Below are 24,897 nucleotides of genomic sequence, written 5' to 3' on the forward strand. Positions count from 1 at the left end.
ATATATATATATATATATATATATATATATATATATATATATATATATATATATATATATATATATATATATATATATATATATATATATATATATATATATATATACGATTGTACGGAAAAACTCACACGAGCGGCACAATAATGGGCTGACACAATATAACACAAATAGAAAAGAATAGACACATTTAAAAGAACACTCACACGGTAAATTGTTCGAGCTTTCGGCCCTCTCAGAGGCCTTCTTCAAGAGAGGCCTCTGAGAGGGCCGAAAGCTCGAACAATTTACCGTGTGAGTGTTCTTTTAAATGTGTCTATTCTTTTCTATTTGTGTTATATTGTGTCAGCCCATTATATATATATATATATATATATATATATATATATATATATATATATATATACATACACACACACACTATGCTTGCTTGAAGGGTAGTTACTATTCTACCTTCCTCTCGCTCTTTTTATAGATACGACGTCTTCACCTAATTATGTCCAAAGAAACTCGCCATAGAGAATTTCTTGTCAGGCTCCAAGCATTCGTGTTTCAAAACAGCATTTGCGTCCATGCACAAAACACGCATACAAGAGGCGTTAGAGCACAATTGAATCCGTCGAACGCATTCTCAAAAATCCACGAAGCATACAAGTACATCCTTGTTGTAATCTTATCTGACTATCTACGAGTGACCTCCTTATTACTATGACCTGATTGCTTGTTCCCATTCCATTTTCTAAACCCAATAACCTACGGTATCGAAGGGTAAAACATTTCTCTTCAAACTCGAGACGTGCTGATGGTAATCAAGAGGATAGAAAAAACTAAATCTAAGGATAAAATAATTACAACGCGCCAGGCTACTTAAGATTAAATGTTTTTTTATAATATTTTCCTAACGTGGTCGTTTGCGATTATTCTGATCCCTGGTTCGATCGCCGGGAAAAAAATGACATCTTCATAAATGTCGATCTACGGGGTCAAGTGAACGAGGGTGTGTCTGTCCCCTTTTCGTTCCGCGCGCTGACTGAAGCGGTGAGAGAGAGAGGGAGTGGGCGTACCTCGGGCGGAAACGCCGTTTGGGAGGTTGGGGGAGGGAGTAGGCTGGGGGTGGACGTTTCAGGCTGACGGTAGCACTTTGTTTATGTATATGTGTGTGTGTGTATGCGCGTGTGAGTTAATGGAGGGGGACGGCAAGAGTGGGCCTAGACACTCACTTGTTGGAGCGCGAAATAATTCTCCGCCGCCACGCTGCCGCCGAGGAAAAGGGAGGGTGTAAGGGGATGGGAAAGGCTTTCCGAAACGAATCGCCGACCCCAGTGGAAATTAGGGAAGTGGGCGTGTTTTTGATATCGTCGGAGGGTGGGGGGGGGAGAGGGCGTCGACGGGGGTGTGTTTGGGGATGTGGGGGAGGAGGAGGAGGAAAAAGGAGAATGGGGCACCCAAATATTTAAGGGTATAGGTTAGGTGAGCGAATGGGAAGTGTGTGTATATGTGTGTGTGTGCATATACATACATATATATATATATATATATATATATATATATATATATATATATATATATGTATGCATACATACTATTATGGCGCCGGATTCGCCGCGATCAAAGGGGTGGCTGGAAGGGAGAAATAAAGCGGTCGTCCTAATCGATTTTCTCCGGAAATCCATCTCCCTACACGCGCATTAAAATATGCGACTTCTGCTCAATAAATTTAATTTGATCGGCGGGAAAAGATCGTTTCCGACAGCTCCATTGTTGCTTTCAGTTTGCGAGGCACGCCGCGTCGGGGGAATTCAACAAACCCTCTTCCCGCCCACGTGGGACGTGAAGAGAAATCGAATCACTTCGCTTCTTGATAACCGAGGGTAACCGAGCTTTTTTTTAATTCTCGAAATGTTATATTTATAACCGAGGCAAATTAAGGGAATGAGCTTCCCTTCCGATGCTCCCTCCTTTTCTTCTTCCCTTTTTTGTCATCGAAACGACAAAATGTGTTCCGGCGTCTCTTTCATCGGGGTTATAAATTGTTATTACTCGATTTAATTATATTTTCCCAGCGGAGGTGATGCTTTGGGAGGCAAAATCCTTTGACGATAAATCAAGGTACATTTCCCGTGACCCATTATTGGCGATGGTCGTTGTCAATAGCGACCGACAGAAATAAACAAAATTATAAAATGGACGACGATTTAAAAGTGATTGATTTGCATGTAGAGGCATGATATCTATATATTTAGAGAATATTATTAACGTTCTTTTTCAAGCTCTCCGAAAGGTCACTCTGACATGATCCCTTGAATTTTCCAACATTAACTTTATAAATAATACAAATAAAATAATTTGTTATTTATGTATCATGTCCTAATATATAAATGACATTTCACTACCGATATGGTAGATCACGATGGCATTAAATTATGATAGTTGCATTAGAAAATCGGTGTGATATGCATGAGTTGTGAATCAATGCAAAAAACAAAGATTTTGAGCATTTCGAGAAAGTTGACGGGTAGGTTAAACGTTAAAATAGGAGGGAATAAAATCAGAGTAGATGGAACAGTTTGATTTTCTCGAATTATCTCGGAAGTGTTACAGACCAAGATGCTCAAAATATTAGGTACATAAGAAGAAGACGTACGCAAAGCAAAGAAGCTTTCAGAAAGAGGGGGGGTAAATTGATGACATCTAAGTTGAATGATGAAGTTAAAAAGAATAGTGAAAACTGATGTTTGGAGCGTGGTCCTGTACAACGTCGAGACATGGTCGTAGTAGGCTGGAGGCATTGGAAACGTTGGTATGGATGAGAATAGAAATGGTAAAATGGACAGAAAGGAAAATAAACTTAGAGTTTCTAGGCGTGTCGGGGGCAGAGGAAGGATTGTTGGGAGAATTCCAAAGGAGGCTGTTCAAAACTGTGATAGAGGGGTGGAGGACGTTCGGCAGGCAAGGAAGAGGTAGGAATAGCATCGGCCTGTTGGACGGACAGAAGGGAGTTGAAAAGTATGGGGAATTAAGATAAGTTAATTGTAGTTGGGATACGTACCAGATTTTGTGTTGTCAAGCGAGGCGAAGAAATGTAGGCGTCCAGCCTGTCTTCATAAAAAATCTACCTCAAACGGTTGACTACCAATTATTTTTTGATTGGCATGACATGCGTCAAATTGTAACTTCGCTTAATCTCTCCTCGTGGAATATTTCGTTTATTTGAAAGAAGACGCCATTTTATAATTATAAATATGGATCATTTGTAGTGTATATATGTATATATATATATATATAATTATATATAGATGATTTCGACGAAGTAACACGGCAGTGTTGAATAAAAAACTTGGACAGCAACAAACAATATAAGAACACATAAAATGTCTGTCTAAGCTGGCTAAGTTTTATATATATATATATATATATATATATATATATATATATATATATATATATATATATAACAAAAGAGCAAAATGTTTTTCCAAAAATGGTTTATTTTGGGTTCTTGGAATGAAAATCCAAATTGCGGTGCTTCCACTCCGAATTAGTTGGCGAGATCTCAAACAGGAAGCACAGTTTTCCTTTCGACGTGTAAAGGCGACACTCCGGGGTCACGTCATAACAGGCCCTAAGATGAAATGTGTATTTAGAAACTTAACACTGGGCCCCGCGATGGGAATTGCAATATATTCTTCCCTGAAGGGGTCGAGGGGGCAGGAAGAAGCCAGCAGCGTAGTGGATTGGGGTCTCCCCATTCATGGAAGCACCCATGGGAAGGGCCTGACTGGCTGCAAACTGTTGGGATGTTGCTGAGAACAAAGCTTGGAAGCGCGTAAAACCGTTTAAAATTTTATCTCTATTTACAACGCACAGTCACTGTTGAGCGCGTCGCCATTGTCGGCTAAATGGCTTCTATAATTGCATAAAACGTAGGATTAACAATCGCGGTGATTTGCGAGAATATGTCTTGTATTTCTAAACATCGACTCTTTGCGATGAATATTATTCATGATTTTCCCGACGTGGGAATACGTTTCGTGGTTTGTCTTGAAAGGCGCTGTGAAGGATTTGTTTATGCTGGACAATGAAGGAGACAAGTTATGTGTGTGTAAGTACAGAATTTTTCTTATAAACACAGTAACTTTAAATGGTAATGAATTTGTTCGAGCACTTATTTAACATTAGGTTGACGATTTGTCGTTGGCCAATTATTATGGAAGTGGTCTCCTTTCAGTTTCCCTAAAAACTGATGTCTATTTCATTATAGTTTCTTATATTAACTGAATTTCATTGGATAAGTGACTTAGATTGCTCTTGTCGCGTTTACGATTGCTTTTAAAAGAATTTTAAGTTGGCCAATGTTTTTGGGAAACAGGTTCCCTTGTCTCTCGGACGGGACGAAGACAAATGAACTTATATTAGGTAAAATCATTTATTTCCGCTAGTTTTCCTCGGAGGAAATGGATACTAATCGGTTAAATTCGCTCTTTCCACCGGGTGATGACCAAGGTATGTTGATTCGATTAGAAAATCTCTTCTGACTCATAGACAACAATTACAGAGGCATGACAAAATGGACACCATAATAACTAGTATTAAGATTAGTCTTCCGGTCGAGGTATGTTTTTCATTGATCGATATAAATACCCTACAAGCTAGAGCTAGCGTGTGTTGCAGCGGGTGATGTACACAGCACGCTACTTTTGACACAACATACTTCTCTCCCATAGCGAGGTCGGATAAAGGTATTCTGATCCCTTATCGTTCGTGGGAAAATTGACATCTTAAATCCATCTGTCATATTACACTTAATCATTCTAATTTCATTTGACATGATCTCTGCTACCGCAGTACGATGAGGCCATCTTCAACATCATTACTGAAGAGACCTCCTTCCAATTTATGCAGAGATTAAATCTATAATCAAACCTTCGCTCCGTGAGTGATTACCAACCTATTTTCTCTAATAATTTCCACGCGCTACTCAATTTATCATAACAAAGTTTTACATATCTAGATCCTCTACGCTGCACACCTCTGGGCAACATCAGCTGTACATATATATATATATATATATATATATATATATATATATATGTGTGTGTGTGTGTGTATGTGTATGTCGCGGTAGTCCGGTGGGTAGAGCGTTGGACTGCTGACCGGAGAGTCGCGGGTTCGATTTCCGGACGAGGCACTCTGGGCACCTGCAGCTCCACCCAAGCTATGTGATTTTTCAGGTACCAGATCTTCCTGGGAAACCATAACCGGCACAGGGAAAGGAACTGGCCCCCCTACCCTGATGTGTGAATTTCACACGCCGTATAGGGCTTAGGACTGGGTGATCTCTACCATCACCTACTAAATCAACCTTCGGGTTGATTACTGTGTTTATGGTTTATATATATATGTATGAATGTATGTATATATCCATATATATTTTATCTATATATATATATATATATATATATATATATATATATATATATATATATATATATATATATATATGGATAAACATTTATAATAACTCCTGGCCAATCTGACACGGATATGCAAGCGTGGATTGGTCATAACAACGGTCATGTGCTCAGGGACGATATATATATATAAAGATATATTTTTTTTTAATTTTAATCATTTTTATTTCGGGAGACGGCTCCCTGCCGGTGTTTTTTTCGCAGTCACCGCGACGCCTGCTTTCGTGGTTATTTGAGAGAGCCACGTCCGTCGGACTGAGAGAGAGAGAAAGAGAGATGGACTACATCTTGCTTCATAAGGCCGGATTCCTGCTCGTTCTCCTCGTTATGCCCCTCTTTGTCGCGTCAGAGGGTGTCTGGGGGTGGGTGGGCGGGAGCGTGGCCGTGTGAGGGAGGATGGGGATGTTCCCTCGACCAACATGGGGTTGGGGTGGGTGGGTAGAGTTATAGGGCGTGGGGGAAGGGGAGTAGAACACGAGAGGACTTGATGAGACGCCACAGCGGGAATCCTGATCCTGGGCTTGTCCCTCGCGGAATAGGGGGGGGGGGCGGTGCCACATCGTAAAACCTTCGAGGTAAACGACTCGTAGAAATTATACGGCGGGACATTTTTTATGATAAAAAATTTCTTTTCCCCACCCTCTTGCCTAGGGGTGCGGGTCATAGCTTTGGTGGGTGTGGGGGGGTGGGGTTGGGAGGGAAGGGAATGGGTATCTATCTGACACAACATCTCGCGAGCCGTGTCGAGGGCTTGTGGCGGTGAGGGATGGGGTGGGGGCACCAACCGTACATGCAGTGTAATTAGCTCATACATGTACACACACGAATGACATTTTAGCTCTTGTACAAAGCTCTAGTTGTACACACATTCCTAGAAATGCACCATTCAATAATTGCTGCGCTTGACCATTTCACCTAATTATACTATTAAAGTTAATTAAATTATTTTTTTTACGACCAATGCGTTCGATTTTGCCATGATTGTGTATCGTACGAAGAGGGAAGAACGATCACTTGAATCCATTTGTTACGATGTATACGAGGTCTGTCCGGAAAGTATCCAGCCATGCAATATTTTGAGAAATACAGCCTGACTAGAACAATTAGTAGGCCTTAGTCCCCTGCGAAGTACTCCCCTTGGGACCTCACACACTTATCCTAATCGTCTCTTCCACTTTTCAAAACAATCGGCAAAGTCCTTTTTCGTAATGGTCATCAGGTACCTCGTTCCAGTATCCTTTACCTCGTCAACCGACTGTCGGGAAGACTGGGATTTTGTGTCAGGGTCATAGCCATGGGTCTCATGGCTCATCTCCCGTTATGACCTTTTTTTTTAGAAAACCTGGGTCATCGTTTGCGTATTGGAGCAAGCTCCCTGGAATTGCAGCACGAAATTCTTGACAGTAACGAGATAAAAGAGAATACGAAGAGGCAGCTGATGACAATTCCAAAACAGAACTTTGCCGATGGTTTGGAAAAGTGATAGAGAACCTTGGATAAGTGTGTGAGGTCCCAAGTGGAGTATTTCGAAGGGTACTAAGGCCTCCTAATTGTCTTAGGTAGGCTATTTTTCTCCAAATATTGCATGGCTGGATCCTTCTTAGGACATACCTTTCTTTTTATCTAAGTGGTCGAACCTACCAATTTAATTTGGTGCTATAATAATTGCCTTGGTGCCGCAAGAGAATTCAGGTGACCTTCACCTTTTTAAAAGTCTTGCCTGCTCTCTTTGTGAAACAAGGGGCTCCCAGCCCAAGTCCTCCGGCTTACTCGTCATTCTTATTCTTATCTTGTAGCAATTTTCGTCAAGTCTTGCGGATATGATCTGAAACTTATCAACAAATCTTTGATCAGCGTTTTCGCCCATGGTTCACAGACACTTGGCGCGTGCTATAAATGCGGTCTGACAAAAGCGAAGTAGCACCACTCTCTTAGTTTTTTTTATTACATTTTCCAGCAAACCGTCTGATGACACATAGCTTTTTCATAAGGCTAACCCGCATATTCTTCTATAAGGGATTAGATATGACCTACTGTTAATCAGAACCCGACATGAAAATGTGGCAACCCTGGGGAGTGATCCTAATTTTCGGTTCTCGGGGCATGGCATCATACGAGAAAAACTACTCGATGTACCTAAAAAGATCGCTTAGAATCCTTTTTTTAATTGGACCCGGCAATCTTGTGTAATCTCAACGCTTGTAACATTATGAGGTAATACTCTCATGTAATTTTTAGAAGTTCAGGTCGAAAAATCAAGCTATATTTCACTATCTCTGCAAATACCACGCGTGAACTCTTTGTCGTAACTCTATCCCTCTCCCCAACAATGGAAGCTGGCGTAGCAGCAGCCCGACCAATGATAGTGCAAGTCGGCCCGCTTACGTCACGTAAAACAATGTTGCCGAATTGCATGTCATAGTGAAGTCCCTTAGTGCCAGCCCTGGATGAGGGCGTAACTGGTCAAGGGAGCAGAGGGATAGGAATGAGAAACACTTGGTCGCCAGCTTCTAAGAAGACTGGCCGAACCAATTCTCAGTAATTTTCTTCACACACACAAACACACGAGGACGCCAGCAATGATTTTTCGGAAGAAAAGACAGCTATCCCACGCTCGGCGGCAAACTCATAATTTTGTTTTTGCAGATAACATCGGTGCTGTGGGAACGGTAGGGAAATGTTAGCGACAACTTAATGAAGGCGACCTCAAAGGTTCTTTGCCCTCCAGAATTTATTTCTTGCCCTCACCCACCCATGGTGGAGGACTGTGCTATGTACTCACTCTTCAACATAGACCGTCGACATATGTAAAACCATAGAGTTAGAACTAGGTAAAAGAGTGGGCACCCATTGCTCACGGATAATTAGAGGGAAAAAGCGACAACAGCGCGGTCACGTGACGTTGGAACGTTTTGGGCGATGGTTCGAAAATTGCTTCTATTACAAATAATTTTTGCGCCACAAAAAAAAAGATTATTAATTACTCAAAATATTCGCGAAAAGTATCAGTTTGTTATCGCAAAAAGACCTTCTTATGGAAAAAGAAAGCGAAAACTAATCTAGTATAATAAGAATAGCGTAACTAAATTATATGTTGGGCTTTATTGTATTCTTATTTTTTTGCTTTGCATATTGACCGCTATGTCGCTAATATCGAGCATGCCAAATATTATCTATATTTCAAGTCGCTGAGACTCATAATGACTACTCATGAATTCTCTGTTACCCTAACACGTAGAAGTAGATAATACCTGTATTTCGCGTAATGGATACTAGCGCCATGGTGGTCTATAGAGAAAACAAAATAAATAACAACCGCAAAGTGTAGCGTAAAATTTAGTAACATTATTCTTATATTACTAGTTTTCGCATCCTTTCTTTGGAAAACGGTTTTGTTCGATAAACGACTCATTCTCCTCGCAAATAATTCAGTTGCTTGATAATCGTAATCTTGGCTCAAGATTTACTTTCGCAATGGAAGCGATTTGCGAACCACCATCCGAAGTATGTTGATGTCACGTGACTGTGTTGTTACGGCTATCCCTCTCTCCGTTAACTCTGTCTATGTCTAGCTCTGATAAATAAACTAGTTAGCGCGACGAGGAAGTGGATATCCGGATTATTGAGACATTAAAGGGGTTGGAACGGTATGGGGGCAGTGATGCGACTCCGCGTCGTCCACAAGGGGATTTATATTCCACGAGCGGGATTACCTCCCACCCCCTACTCTTCCGCCTTCTGTGCGGAAGCCACATCAGTCACTACTACAGCCCGGCCTATGTCGCCGATATGCCGCGAACCTGCCCCCATAAGGTTGCGACCCAGTGCTGTGGGCGTACACATGAGATCACCCCGTACTAGCATCGGCATCCGATCGACCCAGTTGGGAGTGATTCGCGGAGGGAGAAGTCAGTTGTTTTCTCACAATTGTTGACCGATTGGCTATCTCTCTTACGGGGTCCCGGAAAGAAAATATTTTCTCCATGGAGAGCCAATAATAGATTTTTTTCACTACTCTCCAGGGAAAATTATGGTCAAAATAATTATTTTAAAAATTCGGAGCAAGTATGGAGGCGTTCCTTTTAGATCTCCTATTTTTTAAGTCTTTCAACTGGACCATGTCGCGAAAGAGGACGTCGTGTGCATAATACAACGACATAATGTGAAATTAGCACATCCAAGTAAACGTGCATGGAGGCAGATCTCTTTACCTATAACACAGACCATTCCTGACTCTAATTTCTGACTTTTTACTGATACAACACTTGAATCAATCTTTACAAAATACGATATGTTGTACAATAACCGATATCCCAATCGGACATCCTCGAGTGACCCTGAAAAGTGGACACGTCCCGAGGAAACCTAATTAAATGAATGAAATATGCACCGGCCAATCAATGCTATACGTATTTTAGCTCCACCCACGTGGATGCACTCTCCATCATCAATAATATCCCACACAATGGATGCATTATGTATGATGCTGGGCAAGTTTGAACATATGAGGAATTGTCAATACCTTGATCACCACGCCACTGGGCGGGCCTGTCTTAATAGACGAACGTAAAATTAAGGGAAGATGTGAGAAAACTCACACATCTCCATCATTAATTTCACGTTCCTTATTTAAATACATTGTAATGAAATTAAAAAAAATTGTTCAATGTCATGCCCATTAAAGGTAGATTTTTCCATGACCCCAAATAACTTTAAAATAATGCTATGGTGCTGATTTAAGACCGTTTATCACTATGCTTATTTCAGTACTGAAATAAGGATACTTTGAATTGTATCGATCAAAATGGTGGAACCGCATTCGATAAAATGAGTTGAAAACGATGCTCTGAACTGAAAACAAATATAAACATACGATACTCATTTTCCCTCCGATTCTTGCAGCCAACATACTATAGTACATATTACTACATGTATGATTACAATACTATAGTAATCATACATGAGAGCGGGACCGTTTCCAGGGACTACCGAATTTAGCGCCGGATTCAACATTATTCTAGCAGTCTTCAATCTTTTTTTCGAAATAAAAGTCCTCCTATTCCTTGTCCAAATTTCATTTTTCCGTCTTCGGGATTATGATAGCTTGTCAATTAACTCCATCCCTAATAAGAAAACCGTTTCCTAGTCAGAAATATCGATGAGATCTTACAAGACGTCTATTAAATGCTATTTGGAATTGAAATGTAAACACTACCGCCGACAAAATCAAAACAAAAGCTATTGCGCACGCGCAAAAATCGAAAGTTTAGCGGAAAGTTGGATTGTTTAAAAGGATTCACCAGAGACTTAAGACCTAGATTTCAGCTAACATTTAAGCATGCAGATTTCGGTGCTAAATTCAGTAACTGAGTTAGAATAGCGTAAAATCCCCTTTAAGGCGGAGAGTTCCGCAGCTTTAACAGGCTGGATGACCTCGTAGAAGTAACGAGACTAAGACCTGCAAACACATCTCAATGCTATGTTTCCATTACTTCGAGGATGTAACATGGGCATCAATCAACAAGGAAGAAACTATATCCTTGTGTGTGATAAAGAGAGAAGAAGCTGAAGGTAGACATCACAATTCGAGGAGTGCAACTTGGAGCGACGTCCTTCATCTACTCGGGAAGCAGTATAATTTGGGATGGGGCAAGTTCGATTGAAATCAAACAAAGAATGGCTCAAGTCACGGTTCATGAAGAAAAGTCGTACCACTATGTCCAAAGAACCTGAGGTTGCAAACAAAGAAACGGTGTGTGGAAACGTTCGCATGGAACATGTTAGTCTACGGAGTAGAGGCATGGAACATTGGAAAAGTGAACCAGCGAAGGATTGAAGACTCTGAAACATGCTGCTGGAGGAAGGAGAATGCTGAAGAGCTAATGGACAGATACAGTGAGAAACGAGGAAGTGTGTAAAAGAGCAGGAGAGGAAAAGAGGACAATAGTCTACATCTACGTAATAACCGGCGAATCGCCGCATAGGTGTATGGCAGGGGGTTGTTAGGTCACCACCATATTGGGAGAAAGAAGAACAAGAAATGTATTGGACACACCTTGAGACGCAATGGATTGATTAGAAACATAATGTGAGAAAAAGATGAAGGGAAAATCCCGTAAAGGAGGACCAAGAGACCAAGAGTAGATAGGATAAATTAAAAAGGACGTAACACAGAAGCTATCAGGGGGTGTGGAGGACTCTACACTGAACAGAAACGAATGCACAGTCACATTGAATCAATATTTGGATTGAAATACTCATCATAATGATGAATAGGCTGCAACGAATTTGAGTTCCTATAACACTGGCCATTTCTGACTCTAATTACTACCTTTTACTGATACAATACTTGAATCAGGGGAAGGAAAACATGACGGTCAAAGTACAAGTTGCAGCGCTTAAATCCGGACAAATTTCATTTTGAATTTCCCGCCATATCGTAGCTCCACTGGATGCCGCGATTGGCGTTCTTGAAAGCCATAGGCATCTAGTAAACAGTCATAACCTCAAAATGGCCGAGATGTTACGTACAAGTGCGGAGTACAATCGAAGAGCCGCTATTATCGAAAGTGTTTGCGCTGAGCGTTATAATTCGATTCTTCTGGTACCCCAGATCAAATGTTTACGATTTTGTGGCTAAGTATAATGCTTCAGAGAGGTCTGGGGAAGGTTTCGCTAACCCGGCAAGGATATCTCACTCTAGGAAACGCGTGTTTGTCCGGATTTAAGCGCCGCACCCTGTAGATTAATGAACTTTTTTCTTAAATTTCCGTTGAGAGTCCAATCTACTCGATGTTTTGACCTAGGTTGACCATGTGTGTAGGCTTTTTTTTCATTTCATCGAACCAGCGCGACGCTTTCCTCCTCGCGGAGAATCGGTTGCAGAAAGTTTTTTTTTCTCTCCGTCGTTGGATTTCACCTCGTTTTCCAGTGTCCTCGTGCATTTGCCCTAAACAAGGACGCATTGCACCGCGAAAACTTTCCCCTTCCGTCCATTCCAATCCATAGATAGGAGGAGGAGGTCGGCAACCTCTCTTTCCCACGTCGCCGGGAGGCTTCGCTCGCTCAGGCAAGTGGCACTCGACTCCACGAGCGCGGAGTTCCGAGGTTGACGCATCCCATCTTTTTGGATGAAAAAAACTCCGACCTCTGCCGAAGCGACGATATTCCACTCTCATTCCATATTCGCCATTTCACGATAAAGAGCGATGCAAAACTTTTTTTTCAAAGTCCACAGATGTAAAAGTCACTAAATACCTCGAGGAAACGTTCAAACTTTAAAAGTCGAGATATTTTTACATTTTTTTTCTTTCGCAGCGTTTATCCCACCTTGCGATCGATAATTCTTACGTCTTTTGTTGATCTTCATCTGACTCATGGCGACCGTGGCGACCAATTCCCGAATCCACTCTTAACGAGTGGACAATTGAAACTAAACGCTGAGAGGACATTGTTCATTCGTCCAAAGGGAATCCTGCAAGGCACCTCTAGGGTGTGTGGCAGGGGGGTGGCGATTTCACACCAAGAATGAAAAATCAAACACTTTGTTTTTAATAATTTTTACTTACAATACATTCGTAAAATAATTCAAACAATGTAGATCATGATAAATTACAATACGGTTTATAAGTGATATATACTTCTCTACGCATGTTAGAAGAACTGATGCAAATATGAAGGACAAAAAAAATAGTTTTAGATGAAACAATGTTAATATAACGAGGCTACTTGGAATGAAAAAATATAAATATTTTCCCCCTTCCTTCAAACAAATTAGGATAGTTTTATGCTGATCCCTTATCGCTCGTGGGAAAAATTACACCTTAAAAATCCGTCTGTTCTCCACTTAATCACTCTAATTTTACTAACATGATCTTTTCTACCGTAGTACGATGGAGCTAATAATACATTTCCAATATCATCGCTGAAAAAAACCTGCTTCCTGCTTATAAAATATCTTTGACCTGTAATTTAACCTTCGCTCCGTGGGCGATTTACACCTTACTTATTTCCTCTTATAATCTTGATGCGCTACTCAGTTTATCATTAAAACGCTTTACAACTCCAGCGCCTCCACACTGCACGCGACCTAATTGGACAACCAATCCAACTTCATAAGGACCCCACAGATATATACCTAACATAATTACATTCACCATCAATGATCGTCAATCAACGTCTGTTGATCAATGCAATCCACTGAGATAAAATGGTAATTTTTACCAAAATGCTGAGATTTCTGGTCTCACATTGGTCACACTTCAATAAAAAAAACAATTTTAGCTATTATCATCAATTCTTTTCCACGTTAGTGTACACACGAGAAAATCGAATTCGTAATGTTGCCATCGCAACCCGAGCAAAATTATCAACATTTTGCATTGATGGGTTGAAATTTCACAAACGTATTCACGCACGTGCCATGGACGCGTTCCTGGGATACTTCGCATGGCCAACGGTTTTTTCTTTCCCTCTAGAGATCTTTGAAAGTCCTTCTTTCCGTTTAAAAGAATAAAACAGACTAAAACTCGCCAAGCCTCAAAATCGATTGAATTCATCCCGTGTTTACAACCTCCGAGAAAAAAAATTGTTCAGTATGTATTCTTTGTTTATTTTCTCTATATTGAAAGATGGCTTCGGATAAAAGTGACCCGAAGATGTCGGAGGCGAAGCAGAAAGCCGGATCTCGTAAATCAAACGTGAATTTTATCGCGTAGGATGACCGAAAGCATTCAGGAAATTCGATCGCGGCAAGTGGAAAAAAAATTTAATGCGAAGGATTTTCTCAAATGACATCGATGATGTCATCCCGAAGATGACTAATTCCCGCGGAAATTCCTCCTCCGCCGCCCGAGATTTTTTTTTCTTGTGTCAGCTGTTTTAAAGGCGAGTTCTAAACAAATGCCACCAATCTTTTGCAGGCACACTCTTATAAAATTTCATTGTGGGATTTTCGTAATTATATGCCTCTGTGTCGAATCTAGCTTCAGGCTTTTTTTTACACCAAATCGTCGTTTTACTATTCCAATATAGACGAATTGCTCGCTGTCGAGGATTCAGTAAAATTCAGGTGACTCAGCCGATCCGCTCGATTTAAGACAAATGGAAAAGTCAGAAGAGCACTTTGACAAAGCGAACAAAACTGTAAATTTTGTGTGTCATTCTTCCTGCCGTTTTGATCCAAAGGGCTAAAGGAGAAAGGGAATAATATATGCGGGGTTGAATTTCTCGTCTATTCTCCCTAGGTGACCGTAATCATCGACCGTAATTTGAATTTGCAACTTGCATCATTCTTCTTCGGTTATGTCCGGCTTAAGATTGGTTTTTGGATGGGCACAAGACTGAATATCCCTACATTTCCTAGCTAACTCCAACAAGATACAAATCTTGTACCAGAAGAGCATAAAATACGTATACGAGGTGTGATAAAAAAAAGAGATCGGACGGATTTTATTCTCCACAAACAGTTCAACGTATCGAAACGAGACGCAGTGCGCCATCTAGCGACACATATTACGACTAAAACGAGAGGTGTTGCGTTTGTTTACGTCGACTCGTTACGCAGCAGCAGCGGTACGTGTCTTAACCTGCACTTCTTCAATTCCGCATACTTACTACCTCCCTTTATTCCGTCCAACAGCATTATCCATATTCGTTCCCTTCCATCGTTTGCCTAACTTTCCCTAATGAGGGTACTCTTATCGCAGTCTTCGAAATCCATGCTTACCACTTCTTCATTTGCTTTCATTTCTGTCCACGTCACCTTCTCCATCCACTCTCTCTTACATCCATATCTCAAAAGCCTAAAATAAAACGCCTATCATCTCTCTTTAAATATCAAGTTTCCGTGCCTCACAAAACCACGTGCCACATTCAAAATTTTCTCAAATCGTTTCTTAACATCCTCACTCAATCACTCTGTTATCCACTCCCTCCTCTTTGTGAAAGCTCCTTTGCCTAATGCAATTCTTCTTCTTGCGTCTCTTCTAATTCGAACATCTTGGTCAAAACACTTCCAAGATAGATAAACTGTTTTAGCTGCTATATTTTTTGCCCTTCTACTACATACGTACTTCAGCGTTTAACTTATCGGTGTATTGAATATGCAGACTTTGCAACTATGATACACTTACTAAATGGTAGCCCGCAAGCCACCGGTAGGGCGTGTGGCAGGGGGTGAGTACACACCCAACTACTTACCCCTATAGTGAGCTCGAATGACGTCAATCTGATCCCCCATCGCTCGTGGGAAAAATGACATCTAATCAACTACCAGTTATGCATTTTATTTCTATAATTTTATTTACATGATCTCTCCGCCGACACCGTAATGCGACGGGGCTAATAATACATTTTAAGCATCATCGATAAAGAGACCTTATTTCAATTTATGAAAGAGATTTAATCTATTAATTTAAACTTCGCTCCGTGAGTGATTCCCAACCTAGCTGCCCTAATACATTTAATACACTGCTAAGCTTATCAAAAACAGGGTTTTACGAATTTTACCGATCGTCGATCTTCGACAATTTTGAATTTTTAAAAATTGATATCTTGATTGCAGGACATCGAAGACGTCATTGTATTTGAAACACGCCATATGAGTCAAATTTTTGTTTTCCTCCCACAAACCTTTCGGTCCTTGGCGTCCGTTCGTTTATTTCGAGAGTGCTATTGAATAAATGCAGGATGCAGCACCCACCGCTTGTCCGTTTTGACGTCATCAAACACAACTCGAACGCGTAATAGTTGACGACAGAACAATGGCCTTCTCTTTCCAAGAGCGCCGTTGCCACATGCAGGGATCACGGATCACGTAAGAGTGCTGTGACGAAGCGCAACAAATGGAAGTGAGTCACATCGGAAGGTGTCGGCAATCCGATGATGTATCGAACTCTCCTATCCAAGCGTCCTTTTACCTCCTCACCTCCCCCTAGCCATTGGATTATCATCCGTCATTCCATTGTTTTAACAGGCAGCCATAACGGGCGTTTGACGGAAATATAACAAAAGAGGTACTCGAAGCCAAAAGATTAATATGATATTTTTATGGTTCTCGGGAAAAAAATCATCGCGAATGAAAACAGAGCGTCTATAATCTCGAAAAATTATCCGACTCCACGCAATGGAAAAAAACATTAACATGCCGTGAAAAAATGTTTTTATACTTGTAATTATGCATGTTTGAAGCAGCTAATTTTCTCAAAATACCACTCGCATGTGACCTACCTTCAATTATTGCTGGAACGAATGGATACACTGAAATTTACGGCGGCATATTTATTGTGCGAGTACCAAATTCTTGGAAAAGAATGCAAAACTGATGGCTATTAAAATGGTGGATGTTTATTAGGGAAATCAAGGAGATCGCCATTTTATTTAGATTACCAGATAGTCGTCGACAGCTACCGGTGATTTTCTCCGTTAAGTTTTACGATGCATTCCTCTCCGCTTGAGATTATTTACTAACCCGGAGAGTGACTTCGCAGATGAAGGGTCTGAGTGCATTTGCAAATGAGATGAAAGCAGTGTTTTCTCAACGTGGTGCCGTAAGGAAGTGCGGATTTGGGTCAGGGGAGGAGTCAAGAATGATTTTAAAAGTCGGAAAAAATATAAAAAATTCGTATTTTTATTATACCTCATCAACGAAAACAATGTCCACTAATTATTAATGCGCAATGAGTTATTCTATTTTTTTATATTCAGTAAATTATTTTTTAATAACAAAATTTCTTCTATTTTTTATAATCAGTAATTTATTATTTTATCCTCTGCTTTGATTAATGATTGACCCCACGAACTACTAATATTGCGAGTCAAACATACATGTATGTGTCGGGCTTGGGCTTTTTTGCTAGACCACTGAGGAATATGCCACAATTAAATGTCCCCATCTAATATTGATAGAAATGAGCTCTTACGGCTAGTAATATATAATAAATGTGAAACTCCAATAGCCGTAAACAGTTTACCTTTCTAAACAAAGTAAAAATGAAATTAGTTGGCTAGCGCCACAAGTCAAGAAGGGATAAAAGGTAAAAAAGGATAATGAGGTAGGTAAAAGGGGTAAAAGGTAAAAAAGGAGAGGATAAGAAAGGTGAATACGAATACGCGTATTTCGGCCACAAAGTAGCCCTCTTCAGCGTACTGAAGGGTAATCGTCACTACAACACAAGTCGAAGTGAGGAATTCACTAAATATTTTATGACTTACCACCTGCCTTAGTTTTCGTTTGGAATGGATTGGAGCGCTACCTCCTATATGAAGCATTTGTTATTTGGCTACAGTTTCTCCCAGTTGTGCCCATGGCAACAAACAACAAATTTTCAACCACTCCAGATTAACAAGATGGCGTGTTTCAGGAGTGGCAAAATCTGTAGAATACACGCACCCTATCTCGGGATAATGGTTTAATCCGAGTGCGTACCAAGTTTGCCTTCCGTGTTCTACATTCGTGAAAAGGACAGCAGCGAAAAAAATTTTACACTTTTATGAGGCTACGACATTAAAACAAAAAAAAGACAATAATGGCCACCGATCGAATTACGAAAAACTTCGTGAGTACCTTATTTAAATGAAAAATAAATAATAATCTGTCTTTTCAACCATATTTGTTAGTTTAATCGATACATCACCATATACATCTCATGCATCCATAGATTTTCTGATTTTTAAATCAAACTCTTAATGTAGACAATTGTATTTATTTTCCCGGGGCCACGCACACATTAAGGACGCCCCGATGTATAGTGTACGCATATGAACTCCCTTCCTGGAATGTGTAATAAAATAAATTTTCGACTGAGTTTTGATTTGACTTACAAAAGACTTTGGTAACTTCATCATCAGTGTCACGTTTGGTCGTGTTGGACTGTACATCGAAGGGAACCATCATATCGATTTTTGTCGCGATTTCTATCTCCTTGCTTGAAAAGTAGAATCGAGAGAGCAAAAACCTCTCCGGTAAGAAGTAAAAATGTCAAGGATTCGGCCACAAATATGAATCACAGGGAAACATTTCGCTGTAAACACTTTCCTAAAAATTATGAAAAGTGTCCCTATTACGCGCGAGTAAAAAATTCTTTCGTGTAGATTTGCGCCGCTTTTCCGACATGTAAATTTAAAGGTTTTTGGATCATTCCAAACCTCTAACCTCAGCATAGATGAAGCGTCGAAATTCGTAGATGACACAGCGGAGGGATACATAGACACAGCCCACCATAAGTTTCAAACATATTCTCAACAATGAAAGATTGAGCAGTAAATAGTTCCCAGTAGTCTCATATATTGAGCACTGGATTGATACCAGGATGAATCATAATCGAACTAACTTCATAATCGCGAGACTATTATGAAGTTAGTTACGCTGAAACTTCACTCCACCCGTCCGACAACTTTCATTGCGCCTAGCTGCCGTGAAGGAAAAATCAGCGGACGATTACCGGCGCCATGAAAAAGCGTTTATGTCGGGGTTCGTCCCACGGCTATTCGGCACAAAAACAACCGTGACAGTATGAAACGCTGCCATGAAAGATCAGGAAACGCGTAGGTAACACAACATTGACCCGCATCAATTTCCCCGGAAGCCATCCAAGAGTTTCACAGGCATGCAGTGAATGATTTTCAAAGAGATTAGCAATTCCTAAGGGACAATGCTTAGGCGATAGGCTCGGATCCCGTTCTTGGCGAATATTTCTATGTTACTCCAGTCATGGGTGTGTGCCTTATCTCTATACAGATATCTCTGTATACTAAGAACACGCGGAGAGTAGTAATGGCTGTCCTCAAGGTTATAATAGCATTTTCCTTTGCGTCTTAAGGTGGGTGTGGCGGTTTAAGTTAGTCTTCTTGAGGTTTGGCTTTGCTTCTTCATTCTTTCGGCCAACAAAATTATATTTTAGGTAGAAAGGCGTTTGAAGTAGGTTTTTGATGAACATAGACTGAATAACGATATATTCTTCCATTACCTCTCCTAACAAAACACAACCTGACATCCAACATTAAAATAAACCTCTCTTCAATCCCGCATACTTCCTTCAATCCGTTCAACATGCCTATTCTATTCCTCCTCCTTCGCTTGTCTAACGTTCTCCTCTCGATCGCAGTCTTCAACATCCCATGCTCAATCAAAATGCTCTGCATCTACCTTTCCTGCCCCCTGTGCACCCCACCCAATAATCCTCCCTCCGCCCTCACCGTGCCTACCTAGCACTTCCACGTTTGTTTTCCTTTCGGTCCACTTCTCATCTTTTCAATCCTTCTCCACACCTGCATTTCAAAAACCTCTAATCTACTCCTATCATCTCTCCTCAATGACCAGGTTTCCGCGCCATACTAAACCTCGCTCAATATCAAAAGTTTTCACTGATCTTTCCTAACATCCTTATTCAGCGTCCCCGTCATCGATTCCCTTCTTATGAAAGCTTCTTTGCCTGACGCAATTCTTTTTCTAATGCCCCTAATATACCTAAAGCATCTCGCTCAAAACCCTTATAAGATAGGTTAACTTTCACCTGCTCTAGTTTTCGGCCTGATATATTAACGTTTAATTCATTGTTACTCTCTATTTCTATCTCTCGAAAACCTAATAACCTTTCCCATTCCCTTTCCAATTATTCCCATACCCCTCCCCACTCCTCTCCGAGAAATTAGCCTGGAAATGGTCAAAACAATCCATCAACGCACCTGCGAGCCCCCACCCCCCTCAAATCCTTCCAACCCTCCCCGCCCCCACTCTGTCCTGAGGGTATATATGCTTGCTCTGTCTGTTTTGCAAATTTGTACCTGATGATGCCGCAAGTCGGTGAAACGCGTCGTGCCGTTTAATAAAATCTGTGGAAAAGTACAAGTCTTTCTTTCTATTTCAATAATGGATATCAATTACTTCCACGAAGTGAAGCCTGAAACAATAGAATATACTACCTTGATCAAAAAGTTCCCGGAATAACCACCGTGTGGCGCTCCCATCGTTCCGATTTGAGTTCTGTTTTTTTTGTTAAATTGGTACATCTGTTGTTGATATTCCCTTTAAATCTTAGTGTCATAACTTGAAATTTGCAAAAGTTACGTAGCCAAGAGTACATCTATCTCTGTGTGTGTTGGCGATTTTTTACAATTTCAGAAATGGATTTAAATTTGCAACAACGAACTTGTATTAAATTTTGCGTAAAAACGGATTTAGTGGCGCACGGACGTAGGAAATGTTGGAAAAGTGTTTCGGCAACGATTCTCTAAAAAAAACGGTCGTTTACCAGTGGCACGAGCGGTTCAGAAGTGGTCGTGAGTCAATCGAAGATGATGAACGCAGTGGCAGACCATCGACATCGAAAGTCGGTGAAAAAATTGATAAAGTAAAAGAAATGTTGGTCAATAACCGCAAATTAACCATCAGAGAAATAGCGGAGGACTTGAACATTGCCTATGGATCCGCCCAAGACATTGTGGTTAATGATTTGGGTTTCCGTCGTGTAGCAGCAAAGTTGGTGCCAAAAGACCTCAATTTCATGCAAAAAAGAGACCGTGTTGACGTCGCAAAAGACATGATTTGCGAGGCTGAATCCGATCCCACATTCATCAAAAGGATCATTACTGGAGACGAGACGTGGGTTTATGAGTACGACACGCAATCCAGACATCAGGCAAGTGAATGGCGTTCACCAAATGAGCCGAGACCAAAAAAACCACGTCGTTTTCAGTCAAAAAAGAAGGCAATGCTGACGGTTTTCATGGATTACAACGGTGTAGTGCATCATGAATTTTTGCCAGAAGGCCAGACAGTAAACAAAGAGTATTATTTGGGCGTTATGAGACGTTTGCGTGAAGCAATTCGCCGAAAGAGACCAGAAATGTGGGCAGAAAACTCGTGGAGTTTGCACCATGATAACGCACCGTCGCACAGTGCTATCATTATTCGTAATTTTTTGACGAAAAATGCAACAAATACCATCCAACAGCCACCGAATTCACCTGATTTGGCTCCCTGTGACTTCTTTCTGTTCAATCGAGTTAAAAAACCATTACGGGGAACGCGTTTTAGCAGCCGAGAGGAAGTAATGGAAAAATCGCAGGAAGCACTGATGGACATACCGAAAACCGACCGTAACTTTTGCAAATGTCAAGTTATGACACTAAGATTTAAAGGGAATATCAACAACAGATGTACCAATTTAACAAAAAAAACAGAACTCAAATCGGAACGATGGGAGCGCCACACGGTGGTTATTCCGGGAACTTTTTGATCAAGGTAGTATACTAATAACCTTTGTTTGGTCTTCAATTAACGCCTATCATATTATGTCAAAGACCAAGTTTCCGAGCCGTAACAAAAGTACGCTCGGTATAAAAGTTTTCATTGATTATTTTCTTAAGCTCAACCTGTTAAAATCCGAGCTCTGTTAATTAACTAAGAGAAAGCACTTATGTGCCTGGCAGTTTACGGAATACATCTTGGATAAACAATTCTTCTGGGTTGGTCGAATCGGCGTGAAACTGGGAAACGTAACATTTATCAGTACTAAGTGAGCTTATTGAAAATATGTTCGAAGGAGGCTCCGGTTTTGAAGGAATATGTGATTGTCTTTGAAATATCGAGAAGGAACTTGGCGACGTTAATGTAAAATTCAACGAATTCCATCACAGCACTTGTGGTGCACCTCTGTCCGTGATGACGAAAATGAGGTCATCGGGAGGTGAACTCCCTAAACGGTTTTTAACACGTGGGACTTCGATTAAAATCCCTCCTTGGTCAATCACAGGATTGCTCCAGAGGTCTTTTAGCTGATTGCTTCGGCTGCGAAGGAAACCCTAAGGACCGTCTTAACTGGACGTCACCGGATGCGATAGAATGGTTTGAGGCGTTGAGCGGAGATGAGCTACTCGCCTTCGGAGATTGATATTCTTCTGGGTTCTAAGAGATTCTCGGAAAACAGGAAATCGCCTCTCCGCGACCCTGGCATCTCCCTAGTATGAGTTCAAGAACTTTAAGATCTTGGGGAACCTGACCTGAAGGCGATGGCGCGTATTCAACTTCTCCAAAAGTATTAGGTATTCTCCCCATATTTCTTACTTTGTCATTCAATAACATGTGGATATATTCATAAAAGTGGCGGGAATAGTCATTTCGCACAGTATATATATTTAAACGAATTTGACCGGCATCACTTCATTTTCTAGGCCTTCCTCTTTCACCAGAAGATGTCTCAAGAAGGCGAAACCATTCCAATTTTCACTTTAAACATATGTAACGCACAAGTACCACCTCTGTCACTTCTTTTAATATGTACAAACATCGCTTCCACAAGGTCACGCATTTGAAATATTTGATTATATGCACTTAACCTCATTATTATTTAAAAAAAAGTAATAAATCAAAGCATTTGAGTCCATTTTTCTGATGCGTTACTGATATAAGGAATCAGTCGTGACCTTTGGAAGTATAAACGCAACGGTAACGAGAAACGCTCGAAAAATAAACAAACTCTTGCCAACGGAAACGTAATTATGGGATATTTTATGTTTTGCCGTTGTTAAGACAGAATAATCAACAACCGCCAAATCTCGACCTTACTCAATTCCTCACTAGGACACTTATAAACCTTCGTGTTGCATTCTTTCCGTTCATTTCACTTATAATTGGACGACGTGAAATGTACCTTAAGGTGAGTATTACACATTGATTATGCAGGAAAAAAACAGCCACTTGAGTTGTTTCTATTCGACCAACAAACACGAAAAAAAAGAATGAACACTCACGAGACGATTTTTTTAGCATTCAACAGGTCAAAGGTTTTATTTAGTTTGGGAACCTACGAAAAATACATTAACCATCTAGTAGATAGACAGCGAGAGTTGAATAACCTGAGCTACCTCCTAATACTACGTGTCTCTCTCACGATTGTCAACAATGGACGCAAACAAAAACGCAATGCCTCGATTTCCACGTGTGTTCGTCTAGATTTCGCCACTTTCTCAAGATCCAACGGCGTCGGAAATACTTAAGTCTGAACTACTATGTGGCTCGTAGCAATGAAATCATTCGTCATCGGTCGAACGTGATCTTTCGGTTTTCGTTCCGACCGGCGATAATCTTCCACGAGAGAGTAAATTATGAATAATTTTCAATAAATGCAAAGGTCGCGCCGTCCTCATGCGGACTACCTACATACGTGGCAGCTGCGTTATGCGTAGGTACGAAAGGAGGGAGGGAAGGCGATTCGACTCGGTCGGCCTTTCTCGAGGGAAGCCAGAAGAAAGCTTCCCCCGTTTTTCCTTAAAACCTCCAGCTCAATTATTTCTTCCGCCTCCCGAGTACCTCGGAACCGAGTGATGGTGAGCTGATTGATACAACAGGACTTGCGTATGCCGTACGGAAGAAATTTATTCGGAGAAGTTCCGATTAAGTGGTCCAAGACCTTTTTCGGTAACTTAATCACTGACCTCTCTCTCTCTCTCCCCGCCCCTTCCCTTATTTTCCGGTTTGGAGTGCTCTGCCCATCCAAATTGAGGATGCATCATGTTTCCTATATTACCGGTGAACCGCAAAGAATTTTTATTTTTCATTGAGGTAGTACTACAACCTTTAATTTGCTAAAAGTGTGGTGCACATTTTATGTCATCTCCCTTATTTCATCATTTCAAGCGTACCTATGACACCCGTGTTGCCAAACGAGGCTAGAGTAAAGATACTAATAAAAAAAATAGGAGGGCTAGACGAAAAAACAGTGAAACTAGGATGGATGAAATAACTTCACCATTAAAACAAAAACAAATGTAATTTCTACACACTCGAATCATGAGGAAAAAAACGGGAGGTAAAATATGAAAATTAACCCAGTAATGTAATTCTGAATTTAAAACAAAACAGCCCTGCCGGACAGGACCCGCGAGAGAATGAGATTTTTTTGGTACCGATTTTTTTTGACATGGGCAATGAATTAATGCTTACTTAACATCGTTGGAACAACGGATTGCCGTTTCGCCAATAAAATATTACGAGAAACACTAGTAGAAAAAAAATACCACCAGTTGCCTTTCTGTCAAAGCAAGAAATCTTACACGAAAATTTACAACACACCTTTAAGAAAAGAAAAACATTTTGGTTGGTGCATGGTCAGAGCGAATAATTTTGTAATAGAAAATCCTCTCCCTGCCATACGCAAATAGGAGAGGAGAATTATTTCTGCAAAAGTGGTGGAGGGAAATTGCATGAGGGCCCTCATGGCATTCCTGATTGCAAGCAAACGAAACTCACTGCACTTTCACCTCGACCAATTACGCAAATATATACACTGACATATCAAAAAAATAGTATGCTTCGGGGATATTGGGTTCGTGAAGAAGACGACTTTAAAACGCACTTAAATCAAAGACAAAAAAGGCGGTAAATCTTGTCAAACGTAAATGCCTGCGATGAAGTCATTTCCCCAAATTG

General features: G+C 40.7%; 1 protein-coding gene across 1 annotated transcript in view; it reads right to left on the reverse strand.

Annotated features, from left to right (window-relative positions):
* The window catches only part of Mipp1 (Multiple inositol polyphosphate phosphatase 1), a 105,448-nt gene that overhangs the window by 79,781 nt on the left and 770 nt on the right, over nt 1-24,897 (reverse strand). The gene's annotated exons all lie outside the window — the stretch shown is intronic.

The sequence above is a fragment of the Hetaerina americana genome, unplaced genomic scaffold, assembly GCF_022747635.1.
Source record: "Hetaerina americana unplaced genomic scaffold, ioHetAmer1.1.p SCAF_3, whole genome shotgun sequence".
NCBI classification, from domain to species: Eukaryota; Metazoa; Arthropoda; class Insecta; order Odonata; family Calopterygidae; genus Hetaerina; species Hetaerina americana.